The sequence below is a fragment of the Bactrocera tryoni genome, chromosome 4 (genome assembly GCF_016617805.1).
Source record: "Bactrocera tryoni isolate S06 chromosome 4, CSIRO_BtryS06_freeze2, whole genome shotgun sequence".
Lineage (NCBI taxonomy): Eukaryota > Metazoa > Arthropoda > Insecta > Diptera > Tephritidae > Bactrocera > Bactrocera tryoni.
In genome coordinates, this window is record NC_052502.1 from 458,576 (window position 1) to 472,865 (window position 14,290).

At 35.0% G+C, this 14,290-nt stretch overlaps 1 long non-coding RNA gene across 10 annotated transcripts in view; it reads right to left on the reverse strand.

The window, feature by feature from the left end:
- Positions 1-360: 360 nt before the first annotated feature.
- Positions 361-14,290, reverse strand: part of LOC120775285 — a 39,196-nt gene continuing 25,266 nt past the window's right edge. For 6 of the 10 annotated variants that reach the window (XR_005705314.1, XR_005705310.1, XR_005705309.1 and 3 more), the window contains 3 exons: positions 9,326-10,031; positions 547-812; positions 361-481 (listed from right to left, as the gene is read on the reverse strand). This is a non-coding gene — a long non-coding RNA (uncharacterized LOC120775285). The remainder of the gene's footprint in view (positions 482-546; positions 813-9,325; positions 10,032-14,290) is intronic. The other 4 variants (XR_005705313.1, XR_005705311.1, XR_005705312.1 and 1 more) reach the window with 1 other exon arrangement.

The following is a 14,290-nucleotide window of genomic DNA, read 5'->3' on the forward strand; positions in this document are numbered from 1 at the left end:
AAAAAAATGTTTGATTTCGTCTATGGTTTAAAACTTCAAATTTCTCCTCCTCTTTGGATAATTTATACATTGTCTATCGACTTCGTCTACATCAAACTACACCTCTCGAATAAAAATATGAAAGGAAATATAATACATATTATTACTATTGATGCAATAGGTCTATAAAAGGTCCATGATATGAGGATAAAGTTTTCAAATGCCATCTCTGAAATTATCATCTGACTTTAAGATATTTAGCAAACATCTTTTTCGTGCAGTTGTAAATGAAATATAATTGTTTCCTCTTAGCTGTAAATGAAATGAAATCTTACCTCGAGTTCTGTTTTCTCTTTTTAAATTGAAATATACTTTTACGGGTTGCGCTTTTATTATCATTAAAACTTGAGATATTTATTTAAAATATAATTAATAAAATTAATTTCAATCCGTGCAATTCTATCTCAGGTTTTCACTGATGTGGACTTCGAAATTAAGATTCCTGGAATATGAAATGAGCGAAATATTAGTTAAAAACTTTCATTAAAAATACCAGAAAGAACTTACTCATCATAACGCATCACATATTAGCTTGTCTATCCGCGACAGTGGCGAGATATCGAAACCCAAATAGTATTTATTGCTATTGTGCTATGAGATGTAAATCAGGTTGCAGCCATAATGGTATAGTTGCTATCTTTTATATCGGCCACATTAGCATCCAAAGTGCCTGAGCGTTTGAGGTCATGAGGATGTCATCAGGTATGTAATGGGTCGACATAGCTAAGTTAAGGAGTTACCCTGATCTACAATCGATTTGCTTTTTCGTCTGCCTGCGTATTTTCAAAAGAAAGGTAAATTTTTTTAGATCGGTTTCATATAGTTAGTTATGAAAATTGTGCTAATATTATTCTGACCACATTCCATCTAAGTTGAAATGTTTTATTCGAAGCAACCATACTAGTTGAAACTTAAAAATTGTATGCGTATTTGGGGTATTGGCGGCGGGTTAGGGCGTATGAGCAACATTTGCGCAACACTTTATTTTATCCTTGGCTTGTATGTGTATGTATGTGTGTATTGGGTGGCGTTGGTTATTTCATTGCTATTAACATATCTTGGAAGTATTTACAAGAGTGCCTTTGTTTTTCCAAAATATGCAATAGCTAAAGCGGGCATAAGTGTATGCCAGCAGTGAGCTTTCGTATACGTTCATGGGTTGGTCTTTTATGAAACATTTGATGTTGTTGTTGCTGTTACATTTGTATGAATCATATCTTGATTTTGGATTACCAAAAATGTATTTTTTTTATTTTTATCTTATTCTCTGCTATAAGAGGGTTCAGGAAATTTGCATGTTTTGGAAGAAAGACGACTGCAGGATCTTTTGGTTAAAATAATTTTGGTTGTGGGCAAACTATTTATGAAAATTAGGTACTATGTCCGAGTTATTTATACAATTTATCAAAAACAAAAGGAAAATAATGCTGAATTTTAGAAGCTTTTTGCTTTTGTTTTTGTTTTCTTCAGTTTTGTGTTATAAGCGAGAGCATATTGGCATTATTACACGTGCAACATGTTGCCAAAGTCTGATAAAGCTAGTGTACTTGGCACCTGCTGTTGCGTCTCTTATCACTTAGCATGAGTTGCGTGAGGCTGAGTTGCCACCATAAATTGCTGTGGTTTCTGTATTTTTATGTGGTATTTGTTGTATTTTGAGGCGTGATCGATGAGGAAACTAGATATCTTGTACCGTTGTTTTTTTTTTTTCAAATAAATACTGAATTGTGGTAAAGGAATATAGGGATTTGCTAAAACCTATGCTATGAGTGCATAGCAAACAATTCAGCTTTTGCAAAGGTTCACTTTGAATGTGTGATGTTATTTTTATCCACCCCAAAAATGTGGAATTTGTTGGCGTTTGAACAAAGACACTTTCGCTAGATATTTAGAAAATAATAAAGTCGTTTTTTAGGATAACCAAACATGGATTATTGGTTTTAATGAAAGACAACCACGTGCATACTTGGGAGAGGGGCATTCAAATATTTGCAATGAATTAGTTTTTTTGCTTTGTTGTTTTTGCTTTCCTTTGGGTCAAGGTTCCTGCGTCCACGCAGCGTTTGTGTTGTGGGGTTTATATATATGCTGCTGAGTTACTTCAAAGCTCGAAGTCACATAAAGCGTGACAGCAGAGCTTCACATTCTTTACGAGTAAATAATTTAATTTTAAAATTTAATACCCTGAATAGGATATATCAAGTTATTAGTGCTGGCGAGGAAACGTCAGAAATCATGTAAATTATATATCTAAATGATCAGCGTGACGAGCTGAGTCGACTAAGTCGTGGCCATCTGTCTGTTCGTCCGTCTGTGTGTATACATGCGAACTATGAAAATTTTTGAAATACAGATCTAAAATTTTGCATATCCTTTTCTCAACATAAAGTTAGTCATTTGTCGGAATACGAACTGAAAGGTCGGTATCAACTGCTTGTATGGAAAACTTTTTCACTTAATGAGTTATCTTTTCCAAATTTAGCATGGGTTTTTTTCCAAGGCAACGCTGCAATCTCCAAAAAATTATTCAAATCGAATCTCTGAAGCATGCACCTACCAAAAAACCGGCTGATCATAGCTTTTAGAGGGAATATTTTGTTTTGGCGAAAGGTATTGTAGCGTGGGTGCAACCGCAGTTAACATACTTTCATGGTATTTACATTTCGGCTGCTAAGGTCGTGCCTTTAAGCAAATGGGAAATAGAAGTGTGGCCGTTTCAATTAGAAGAAAGGTGTGAAATAACTATGCGAGGAGCTCCAAATAGTCAATATGAGAATTTTGAACGTTTTTCAAACAAGAAAGTTTTCTGAAAACACGGATCAATTATTTGTCCCTGTTAAAGTTAGTACGCGGGACTTTCAAGCCCACCCAGGTGCCCACTTAGTCGCATTTTGCATTTGCTCTGGAATACTGACGGCTGATGTTGCTTGCCTCTTGGCTGACAGTTAGCTGTCACCGTTGCATTGTTTGCTCGTCGTTTTGTGACTAGCCGAGTTAGTTCGCTCGCAAGGTCGCTTTTGGCCGCAGGGCAATCGAACAAAGCGCGGACTAATGAAACTTGCTGTATGTAAGAAAGAGTGAGGGGCAAGCAGGAATTTCGCTGCATTGTTGTATGACAAAGTGGAAGTTTTGACATCTGCGCAGCAACAACAACAACCTGTGTTGCGTGCAAGTTTTTGCAGTTTCGACGAGGTTTAGAACTTTTGCTTGCATTTATTTTATGTCATTGCTGCTGTTGCCATTATTACCGTTATTTTAATTATTATAGTTGTGCGTTGTTTACAGTTTAAATTTTGCAGTTGCAGTTTGACATTGGGTTGTGGCCAGTGGAGACTCCTTCGCATTACAAATAAAACAGAACTTTCACAATTCTTCTTTAATTAAATGCAAATAGAAATGGTGAAGGCGAAGGCGAAGGATTCATTCTTTAGAGGTTAGTGTGAAGTTTAACGGGAGTCGTGACCATAGACTCGTCGGTCACAAGCTATTTCCAGTTTTCTGGAATCACATTTGACCATTAGACGAAATTATAAGCATTGTGGAAACAAACTACTGAGATCAAATTGAAAGTTGAATTTTGCCCATTTCATCTTCTTCAAAGTAATCCCCTCCTGCTGCAATACACTTATGCCAACGAATTTTCCAGTCATCGTAGCACTTGGAAAAATCCTCCGTCATGATGACCTTCTTCGGTTAAGCTTTTCTATCCACGATTGAGTCAAAACGGTGTCCTCGGAGTGGGCATGTGAATTTGCTGAATAGGCAGAAGTTACATGATAGTAAATCCAATGTAAATTTTGTGGCTGTGAGCTTTGTGGGTCGCTGCCTCCGATGCTTTAAAAATTACTATATTATTATACCGTAAATTATGCGATTTCTCAATTTTTTAATATCACATTTACAACAAAATGCAATTTAAGATACGAGCAATTGTTAGCCACATGAGGTCATAGCGGTAAATAACGTTCGATTCAACCTTGCCTATCAGCTTTACCAAGAGAGCGTATAAATTGCTGTGACGGATATCCAGTTCTACTGACTTACCCGCACTGCTACTTTAAAATGCTCATACATGTGTGTATGTGTGTAATAGTGTAACCGTAAAAATGTGCTATTTTTTACTGAATTGCGAACGACATCTGCCTCTGCTTCTCCCACAAAGTGCCGAAAAAAGTGCGAGAGTATTTATTTGAAGTGAAAAAGCTGCAAAATCATGGATTTAACCAATTGGGAAATACTCTATAAAAGGTGTCATGGCAGCACACATATTTGTTGTTATTCTTAATTCAGTATTGTAACAAGGTTATCGGCCAAATGGAGTTATTTCACCTCCGGCGCTTAAAAGCCTTATTAAAAAGTCAATCAAATGCAAATGAAATATTCAACAATATTCAGCTTTCATATATTAAGAGAAGCATGTAAACACGTCTGGGAAACGGGGATATCAGATTAAAACTAGTTAGTATTTGTGTTAACTGATACACATTTATGCTCGTCCACCTGGCGTCGCTCTCTTGTCAAGTAAGTAGGTACAGTATTCCAGCAAAAATACGAAATGAAAAATACGAAAACCGAAAAAAAAAAAAAAAAGAAAAATTGCATATAAAATTTGCCAGAAAGATATTTTCGTGCAATAATTTCAGGTCTAAATATTACTTTTTCAAAACTTCTCTGTAAGTAAAAAAGCTTTAGAAGGACCGTACCATTATTTTGGTGTTCAAAATTCCACTTGAATATTTTTCTAATAAAGCTAAAGGCATCTCACAGATTTCTCTGTGTTTCCAAACTCAAGAACCAAAACGGACCTCCATGGCTCATTTAGTGTTGGATAATTGGCTTCAACACTTGTTGATCGAGAACTGAAGGATCTTACTGGGAGAGTTTTTACTAATACCTATCGACACCAACAAACGGAGATAGACACATAATTTAGTTAATTTTCATGCAAAAGAAAATGTTAAGGAAATCCTTGGAATATTTTTCAGTACCTAGGAAGCCAAATTTCTTGGTCGAGCCAAAAAAATACCTTTGCTTGTTCGATAAACTAAATTTTTACAACAAAAATATACCCACGTAAATATTAAGATTTTCTAGTTTATAGCATACATGAACGCCCCAGTGAGACTGGGCCGCCTATAGTTTCGCTTCCGTCTTCCACCACAAAATGTTTGTACGTGAAATATTACATTGAAATCGTTTGCGCTGTATGATGGCAAAATACTCGTATAAATTAAGAAGACTTAGAAGCTGTGAGGGAAGCAACCGCTAAAAATCGCAATTTCAACTTGAGCAACTTCGGTTTCAACCACATTTGTTTCCCCGTTGCAAGGAACAGCCAAAAGCAAACATTTCTACCAAGGTCCTGCCGTGATGGCGCCAAAGCGTATGTCCCACACAGGGACATTTTCCAAAGTTGCATTCGAAAATTAAGAAACTTGCAGCCAATACTTACAACTACGAACAAATTATATCAGCACTTCTCTGTACCTTTTTAAGTCATTTGGATGTGAATTGCTTGCGAGAATTATCGCAATTATTCTCGTTTTTGGTTGGCCAACAAACGCCAACATTTCCTAATCTTCTGTCCCTTTTAGTGACTTAGTAAATCTTGAGGTAGCGAAGTGAAGCGTCCACATAAGCAACATCCCAGCAGAATTCTGAGTCGAAGGCAATGAATATGTACATTTGTGAGTGTGGACCATCACTTACTTAAGGCAACTTTTAGCAGCCGCAGATTGACTGAAACACTTCAAAGCGCCATAGCAACAGAGAAAGAGAATGTCTTTGGTAGAATCGCAGATCGCAGTGTTGCTTTCATTAGTAAGGGGGTGTTAGACTGCAATATAGATACAATTATATATTATAGATAAGATTATCTTTGCTAAGATGAATCGAATAGTTTAGTCGAAGATGCATTCTTTTTAGGCTTAAGAACTTTCGTATCTGTTATTATGATATAGAACTTGTCTGCATCGCTACAAACTGACATATAAGTAATATAAATCAGTGGAGGCTAAGTTTTAGGCAATTTTCATTATTTTCATAAATCTCTCTTACTTTAAGAAGGCTAAGTTTATTTATTCTACTCTAACTAGTTCTCTATATTTACAGTTTTTAATTTTGTGATAAAAAATTAATTAAAAATTATTATTTTGAGGTGTGACTAGGGTTAAAGGCTTAACGCGTACGAGCCCAGTCTGCATAGAATGAGAGCAGTAAGAGTGCAGAAATTGGCATGAAACCAGAAAATAATTGTAAAATACTAAATTCTGTGTCATCTGCTGATAATGATGACACAGTATTAACGATATTCATACAGATAACCATTGGTAATGCAAGAAAGAAAGGAAAACAAAACACTCGGCAAATGAGTAAATTGATGACTGTAGCGAGCAAATTAAAAAGCCATTAAATTAATTCCACCAAATTACATCGATGAAATTGTTTGCGGCGTGTAAAACTCGTTTGTGGGTCCATTGTTGGCTACAGTTTGTGCTTTATATACTTTTGTCATGCTTGTTATTGGAGCTTAGTTGAGAGCTTTTCATTTGAATTTTATTGTTTGCACTCTTATCGTTTACAGGGGTTCAACCTAATTCTCTGTTAATTAAATGAGATTGTAAATCTTAGTATAATTTCCATTGTCTTGTGTGAAAGCTCTACTGAAAGCGATGATCGTCGTAAGAGTTGAACTAGGTGAGCTAATATTCGTCCATCAGACATTGGAAATGTGAGAAAATAAAATAAAATAAAATAAAAAGGCATCTCTTCAAGCTAGTTTATCTTCCTCAACTGACAACAATAGCAGCAATATCAAGGAGCAATAAAAGCATCTAACGAGACGTACAACAGTCACAAGAATGCCACTCATATGTATGTATGAGTACACGTGCAACGAAAGATAAGCGAAAAAAGAAAAAAATTGAAGAAAGCTAAAAAAAACTGGTTGGAAATTAAAGTAGATATAAAATACATGTACATTTGGATGTAAGCAAAGAGAAAGAGTGCAAAGTTTGGAAGAGACGGAAAAGGTAATAACAACGGGAAGTTCATTTAGTGGTTCCGGAAAAGTGAGTAAGTGAAAAATAAGAACAATTAATGTGCGTGTATGTATGTGTGCGCGTGGGCGAATGCAATGCATCTAGGGCATATTTGTGCAAGAAAGTCAAGGCTTGCAAGACTGAACAAAAAATAACCGGGAGGCAGAAAGGTCGTAAATTGTTGCAGAAACAAAATTGCGCCAAAAGTTGATGGCGAGAGAGAGGGTGATGCGTACAAATTGCCTCTATTTGAAGAGGCTCTGATAGACATTATTTATTCAGCCGCGATGAGAAAGTAAATTTTCATTAAGAATAGTTTTTTTGGTTTTTTCTGAGTCTATACAAATATTTATTCGACTTTTATAAAAAAAAATCAATTAAAGTGAAATCACATTTGTGCTTTGGTGTATGTGGGTAAGGCAAAATTGAAAAACTTTACAATATTTTGCTTCCAACAATGTATGCCGCCCATATTACTTTTCGATGCGTTGCAACGCTGATATTGACTATGGAAACATTCATGATTTATGTGTTATATTGACAATTCCAATGCTCGACAATCATGCCCACGCAAAATGATGGAAGTGGGAAGAGAAAAATGCAATATAATCTGCTACGGAGAGGTAATCGAATGCGAGGCATATTCTCATAATTTTACGTACACGTACTGTTCCCAGTAGGAAATATAACAAAAATCACTTTATTGGCATGGCAAAGTAAGTAAGTGTAAGTAACAGTAACATCTCCCTACGTGTTAACATTTGCGTCAATTTTTTGCTTCGCTCCGAATAAGATGATTAACACGACAACGTAATTTTGCCTCATATACCAGACACAAGTATTTATAACCACGTACATATGTAGATTCTAGAAGGGGTGTGGAGTGTTTCCAAGTGAAAGAGCGTAACAATGAACACAATTAATGCCCATGTTGGCTTACAGTTTACATTGAAATATTAATTTCGATCCGTTGTGTATTCCACGCTCACACCACATACATAGAATATTATTCTGATTTTATACATATGTAATAAGTATGTGCTTTTTGAGCCAGCTGGCTCGCTTCGTGTAAATATTGCAGTTGGTAATGGTATTTAAAATGACAGCAACCCTGTGTTTTTCGGAGTTAAGAGTGCGGATTTGATTGTGTTAACATTTACACCTGCATATATTCATTTAAATAGGCAGCCAAATGGTAAGTTATGAGATTGATTTGAATTCAGCATATATTTCAACTAATATAGTTTCAAATACCAAATTTGGGACTTTCTGTGTTTCCAGTTTAGACATATCGACCAAAATATAAGAAACCACAAGGAAATGAATTTGAAATGGGTTTTCGACTACACGATTATATTGCACGATTTTAATATCCCTATTTTCAATGTAAGAACACATTTTTAAGTAGCAAATAAAATATTATTATAAATAACACTTTTAAAAACTGGTATCATAATACCACTTATTCAATATGACTTACTCCTAAAAAAGACAACTTTTTATTGCCTATTTACAGTTACTACAGTGAAGCTATGTACATAAGCACATCCGGTTTCTTAAACGTATGTGGAGGAACGCGTGGATCTTGAGTTCCAGCGCAAGCTCATATCATGCTATTCCTAAGAATTAGGAATTCAGTGCAGTCTAAATTTGGATTACTAACTTTCGAGCTATTAAAAGGGATTAATGTGGCCATTCCTCATTACAACCACTGCAGTGCTGCCTGATGCAGAAAATTCGTTCCATATTGCAACAACAATTACACACTTTGCTTAAGAACCGCCATAACGGTCTAACTTGGCAAACCGTTATTAATAGCGTAGTGTTACATTGTTTGCTGCGCTAAAACAAAATTTACATGTGTTGCCAGAAGTATTCGAAGAGCATTTGGCGCAACCGCCAAATTATAAGCAAAATGCAAAGCGGAAAAATTGCTGAGCGAACAAATTGAAGAAAGTTATATAGATATAGAAGTGTTGATAATGTCTTATTGTCACATGTGCCACATTTCTTATAGCTTTTGCGCAATTTACACGCCATAATTCCTAAATAAGTGATCAGAGATTGTGAAAATAAGAAAAAAAGGTATATGAGAATTGAGTTTTTGTTGTTTTATATACAAAGAAATAAATTTTTGTAAATGCGAAGCGTTTAGTCAGCTGTACAAACACACTTCATCAGATTCATTAGCAATAACAGTTATATGTAGACGTAAGTGACAAGCCATTAATGTCACTCATACGCACCGTTACACTCCTCCTTCCTAAAAAATGTTCATATTAAAGTGCCGCATATTAAGAAGTGTCCTCTTGAATTTCAATAAAGTAATGCACTTCTATGAGGAGATTACATAAGAGGACTCGCTGTTGAAAGATGCCGAAGGACTGACTATGGAGGAGGATTTAAAAGAACATAAATCGTATTTCAAAGTGCCTGTTGAGAGTGTGAGTGTATTAAATCCAACGATATCATCAAATTTCGCTAAAAGCCGCTTAGCCGTCTAAGTGAATTGCAGATTTGTACTTGGGGCGTAATTGGAATTGCTTAGATTTGTCCCCTTTTACTTCGGCGAATTCTTTTTTTATCCACTTTCTGATTTAACACTTTCCTTTATTGCTTTGGATTTGAGTTTCCACTCATCGTTATATCCGCTGTTTGCAAGACTTACCACGCGGGAAGGGAACAGAGGTAAAGTTTGTACGCTTTTCTTCATTATCTGCCCTTGGATGTCAGTTAAGGTTAGTTGTCGGAGTTTTGACATTTTTATGCTTTTCCCTTCCAATAATAAGGATTCTAGAAATTTTCCTGCCCTATCTGACGCTCGGACATGTTCAGATTTGAATAAAATTGCATTTCAGCGACTGATCGTACTGCTTCGTTTCAGAAAAATTTGCCTATTTTGTTGTGTCTTTTTAATTAAATATCAATCAAGTGCACTTGATTTTTCTCATCCTGCAAAGACAGAGAGCACAAATAAAGTATTCGTTAGTACTGGGGAAAAACCTTTGTCGATGGTATTTACAAATACGTATATATGCTGATATTCTTTTTTATTAAAAATAAGTAGGGATTTTTTGGAGACATTTCAAATGACTAAAACAAGGAATAGTCAGATGTTTATGCCTAACTGAAAGTATATTATAAACTAAATAAGGAAAACCTCGAGTCCAACGATCTTAGAAGCATAGAAGAACTATTTTGCTCTGGAGCATTTGTAATTATTTAAATGAGTCCGAAGAAAAAAATAAGGAGGTATTACACAAAAAATTCGTAGATACCATTTCCATCTGCAATAGATAGCAAAAGATTGAATGTGGTCTCTTACACTTATGTAAATGGAAAGTGTTTGGTGGAATTGGCAGTGAGTCATCTACTCTGAGATAGATCTTAGTTAGAACCATACCATTCTAACTGTACTCAAAATTCCTTCAATTTAATGCAAAAATAATGAATAAATTTGTACTAGATATAATACAAAAATATTTTTACATCTACTTAAAACCACTGCATTCTCAATTCCAACGACCGTTTTTACGTTACCGGAATTGACCCGAATTTTATCCGGCCAAGGGTTGTTATTCGATCGGTGAGGGTTAGGTTTTTGGGTTAGTAACTATATTTCCTGAGTTTGAAAGTATATTAAATACCGCCTGCCACATACCATTTCCTGGTATACATTTAATTATTCCACATATTTATTAAAGTTTTTGAAACAAAGCTTGCTGATTATCTATTTAATTAATCTCCACTAAATTAAATTGCTTGATGCTGATTCATTTATTAAAAAAAATTGACAAGTCACGCAGTTTTTAATTATGTCTACTTATTTAGATTGCACCAACAATCAGCGCAACATTCTATAATACAAATATATATAAATTTTTTGCCATATAATTGTTCACATTTAATTTGATTTGAAAATAATTACTTTTCCTTTAAAGTTAATATGTGTGTATGTGACTTTTATGGAGTTGGTACTTTTTATAAGAAATTTTATTTTCTATGGAACAATAAAAATATTGGAGAAAAACAAAAATTTATAGAAAATTGTGATAAAAGCGGCATAAAAAACCGCAAATTTTTGTGGCAATGATTTAACGAGCGAATTTTCATTTGACAGCTTTTAAACCGGAAAGTTGTGCGTATTAAATCTCACCAAATTAGCAAATATATACATAATTTTAAACTGCAGAGAATACGAATACCTTTAAAAACCTGAACCATAAAACGATTGTGCAATTAGCCCTTAATTAAAAAAACGACTAAAATGCTGAAGGGCACGAGATCACACATACATATATAATTAGGGTTGCCACAATGATTTTCGCAAATAAACGGAAAATTTCATGCGAATTTATTTGTTCGCTTTTTGATTTTCTCTCAACTGAGTAGGCTCCCATTGTTGTTATCGCATAAGCTTGGCGAATAACTGCGGCCCAAAAATCGTTAGCGTCAACCGAATTCGTTGCTGCAAAATGTTTGCAAATTGCCGCTTGTTGGCGTGCTGTAAATAAATAAACGCCAATAGCAACAACATGCTCGTTTGCTTTGGTGTTGACAATGTTTTCACAAAACAGTAAATCTGCGTCCGCTTTGGGAATTCACCCAGTTTCTGCTGCAGTTTGGGCCCTTTAACAGAAATCGATTCGTAAATTTTTACAAATTTTCTCGTTTCACTGATTTAACATCTGTCTAGTTCAATTTGTCGCTTTAGTTTACGTGTTCTGGCGGTGAAATTTGGTACAAATTTACAGCATTGTTGTTGGTGGTCTTTCAAAATGAAAATATAATTACTTAATTACTCTCATCATATCACAGCCATAAATGTGATTTCAATTGGAAATTAATTTGAATTTATAATTACGTAATTAATCACTCTTATGCGACAAATGGGTATGTGGTCGCACGTTCATATGTCTCCACGCGAAATAGAATGGGCTTCAGAGTGCTTCACAAATCTATCACCAGAATTTTATCATATAGCATTGGCCACGTACTCTGCGAATGACTAAGAAATTGATAAATCACTTGCCTTTTATGAGGGAGAGTTTTTTGCGTACGAAGCTGACAACTAATATGGTGCACAACCTTAAAGGTTTAATAATGTATAAAACGTTCAAATAAAATTATTCAATCGATATAAGAAATAAATTCGAAAAAAAGTCATTTTTACCATGGAAACCTTAGCTCCCACTTAATGTGATTGCTACAGCACATCCTGTAAACCTCGATTTCGTGCAGAAAAAGCTTATCCGATTCTTTGTGGGTCGTGATTATAAATTAAAAAAATATATGTATTATGCTGTTTGAAATACTTCAATTTAATTTGTTTGTCTTTCTGCTTGACTGCGGATTTTAGTTTTGTGGTTTTCTTTTGGTTGCGCAGCTGATTATGTGTGGATAAAATTCGGTATGCCGCTTTCCAAAAATGGTGTAATAACGTACAGGATGATAAAAGTGAGTTACAAATATTAGAAACTCTTCGAAAATAAGAACACAAAATTGGAATAAAATGAACTTGGAAGCAAATTAAGTGCTTCGTAGAGTAACCTACAAAATGTTGGAGATTTCAGTTGCTGTTTGAAAAACTCAAAGGTTGGGGAAACGACGGAACATCTGTGAGTATGTGATGAGGGAAAAAATGGAAAAGATTGGCATTGTACGGATACATGAATATTGACATTTCAAATACACATTCACTAATAAATTTATCAACCGCCAACGGCGGAATGTTTTTCGATTTCATAAGTGAGATAAACACGATGATAGCTAAGTCTAGGCGAAAGTTAAATATTATAATTAAAGTCATGTAAACGGAAAAATTGAGAAACTATTAGAATCAGGTATGGTCAGTGAATTTTAAGAAGACCTGTAGCTGCCTTAAAAGAATTGCGAATTTTTATGGCCCAGCAGTTCAGTTTGGCCAAAATACTTTTCAATGTAAAGCAATTAGCGACAATTGGAGAATTCCTTTCTCATGAAATCGAAAATATTTAGAATCACATTTCCATACTGTTGTTGTTGTAGAATTGAACAAGTTTGTTGAAACCAAATAAAATTTTCTAAGCGAGTGAGTATCCTTTTGCACAGTAACTTCAGGAAACTAAATTGTGCCATTTTGTTTGTCGCCTGCTTATTCTGTTCGCAAATGAGCAAATAAAATAGCAATTTTCCGAAAGGATTGTTGAAATATTTTTATTTATTTTTCTTAACTTTTAAGTTTTATTGGCCATGCTTTGTATTTATTTTCTCATAACGAAATGGGCTACTATCCCTTCCTTTCAAGCTTTTATTATACTCTTGCAACATGTTGGTACAGAGTATAACAGTTTTGTTCTCCTAACGTTTGTTCGCATCACCTAAAACTAAGTGAGATAGATATAGGGTTTACCTATATAAATCCGGTTGACTGTCTGTCTGTCTGTTCTTGATGTGGCTTGGTATGCGCGTTCTTTGGAAAAAAATACATCATCACACATCTCGGGATCCGACTGAGCGATTCCGATTAAATTTGGTACGTGACTTTCTTGTCATACTTTCATATCACACTGCAAAAATGAGCGAAATCAGACAACAGCCATGCCACTTCCCATATAACATAATTTTCAAGTCCATCTGATGCTTTCCAGTCGAGTGTACAAATTAAGAAGAAAGTAATGTAACTTAATTAAACTTCGCATTTAGAGTATGACACCTTGTGATCAAAAATTGTTCAAATCTAACAAAAACTGTTCAAGGCCCTAGGTACTGAATTTGTAGATCAAGTACTTACAGTTGACTTTTTGCCGAAAATATTGGTCAGTGTGCCAGATTTGTAATTATATTGGGAGAGAAGTTTTTCCAGATAGTAGTGTGGGCTGCAAATGGGCTAAATCGAGTCAATGAGGAACCCCTTAATACCCAATTAAAAAACTTTCGAACTTCCTGTTTATACCGCATATCAGCCAATTTGTGAGGTAGCGTGTTCTTAATATAACAAATTTGTGCTTGGTTAAAGCTGGTCCTAGACCACAAATAAATACTGAAGGTACTTCCCTGGCTTTAATTCTTGCAAGTTGCAAGTGTACGAAATGTTCGGTGACACCCGAACTTGGCTCTTCCTTATTTATTCATATTGTTGTTGTTGTGGCGCAAAGTGTCGCCATTTGCATGACAAGTTTTTCAACATTTTTTCATTTTTATTTCACCGCCAACGTGCTTATTACATTTAA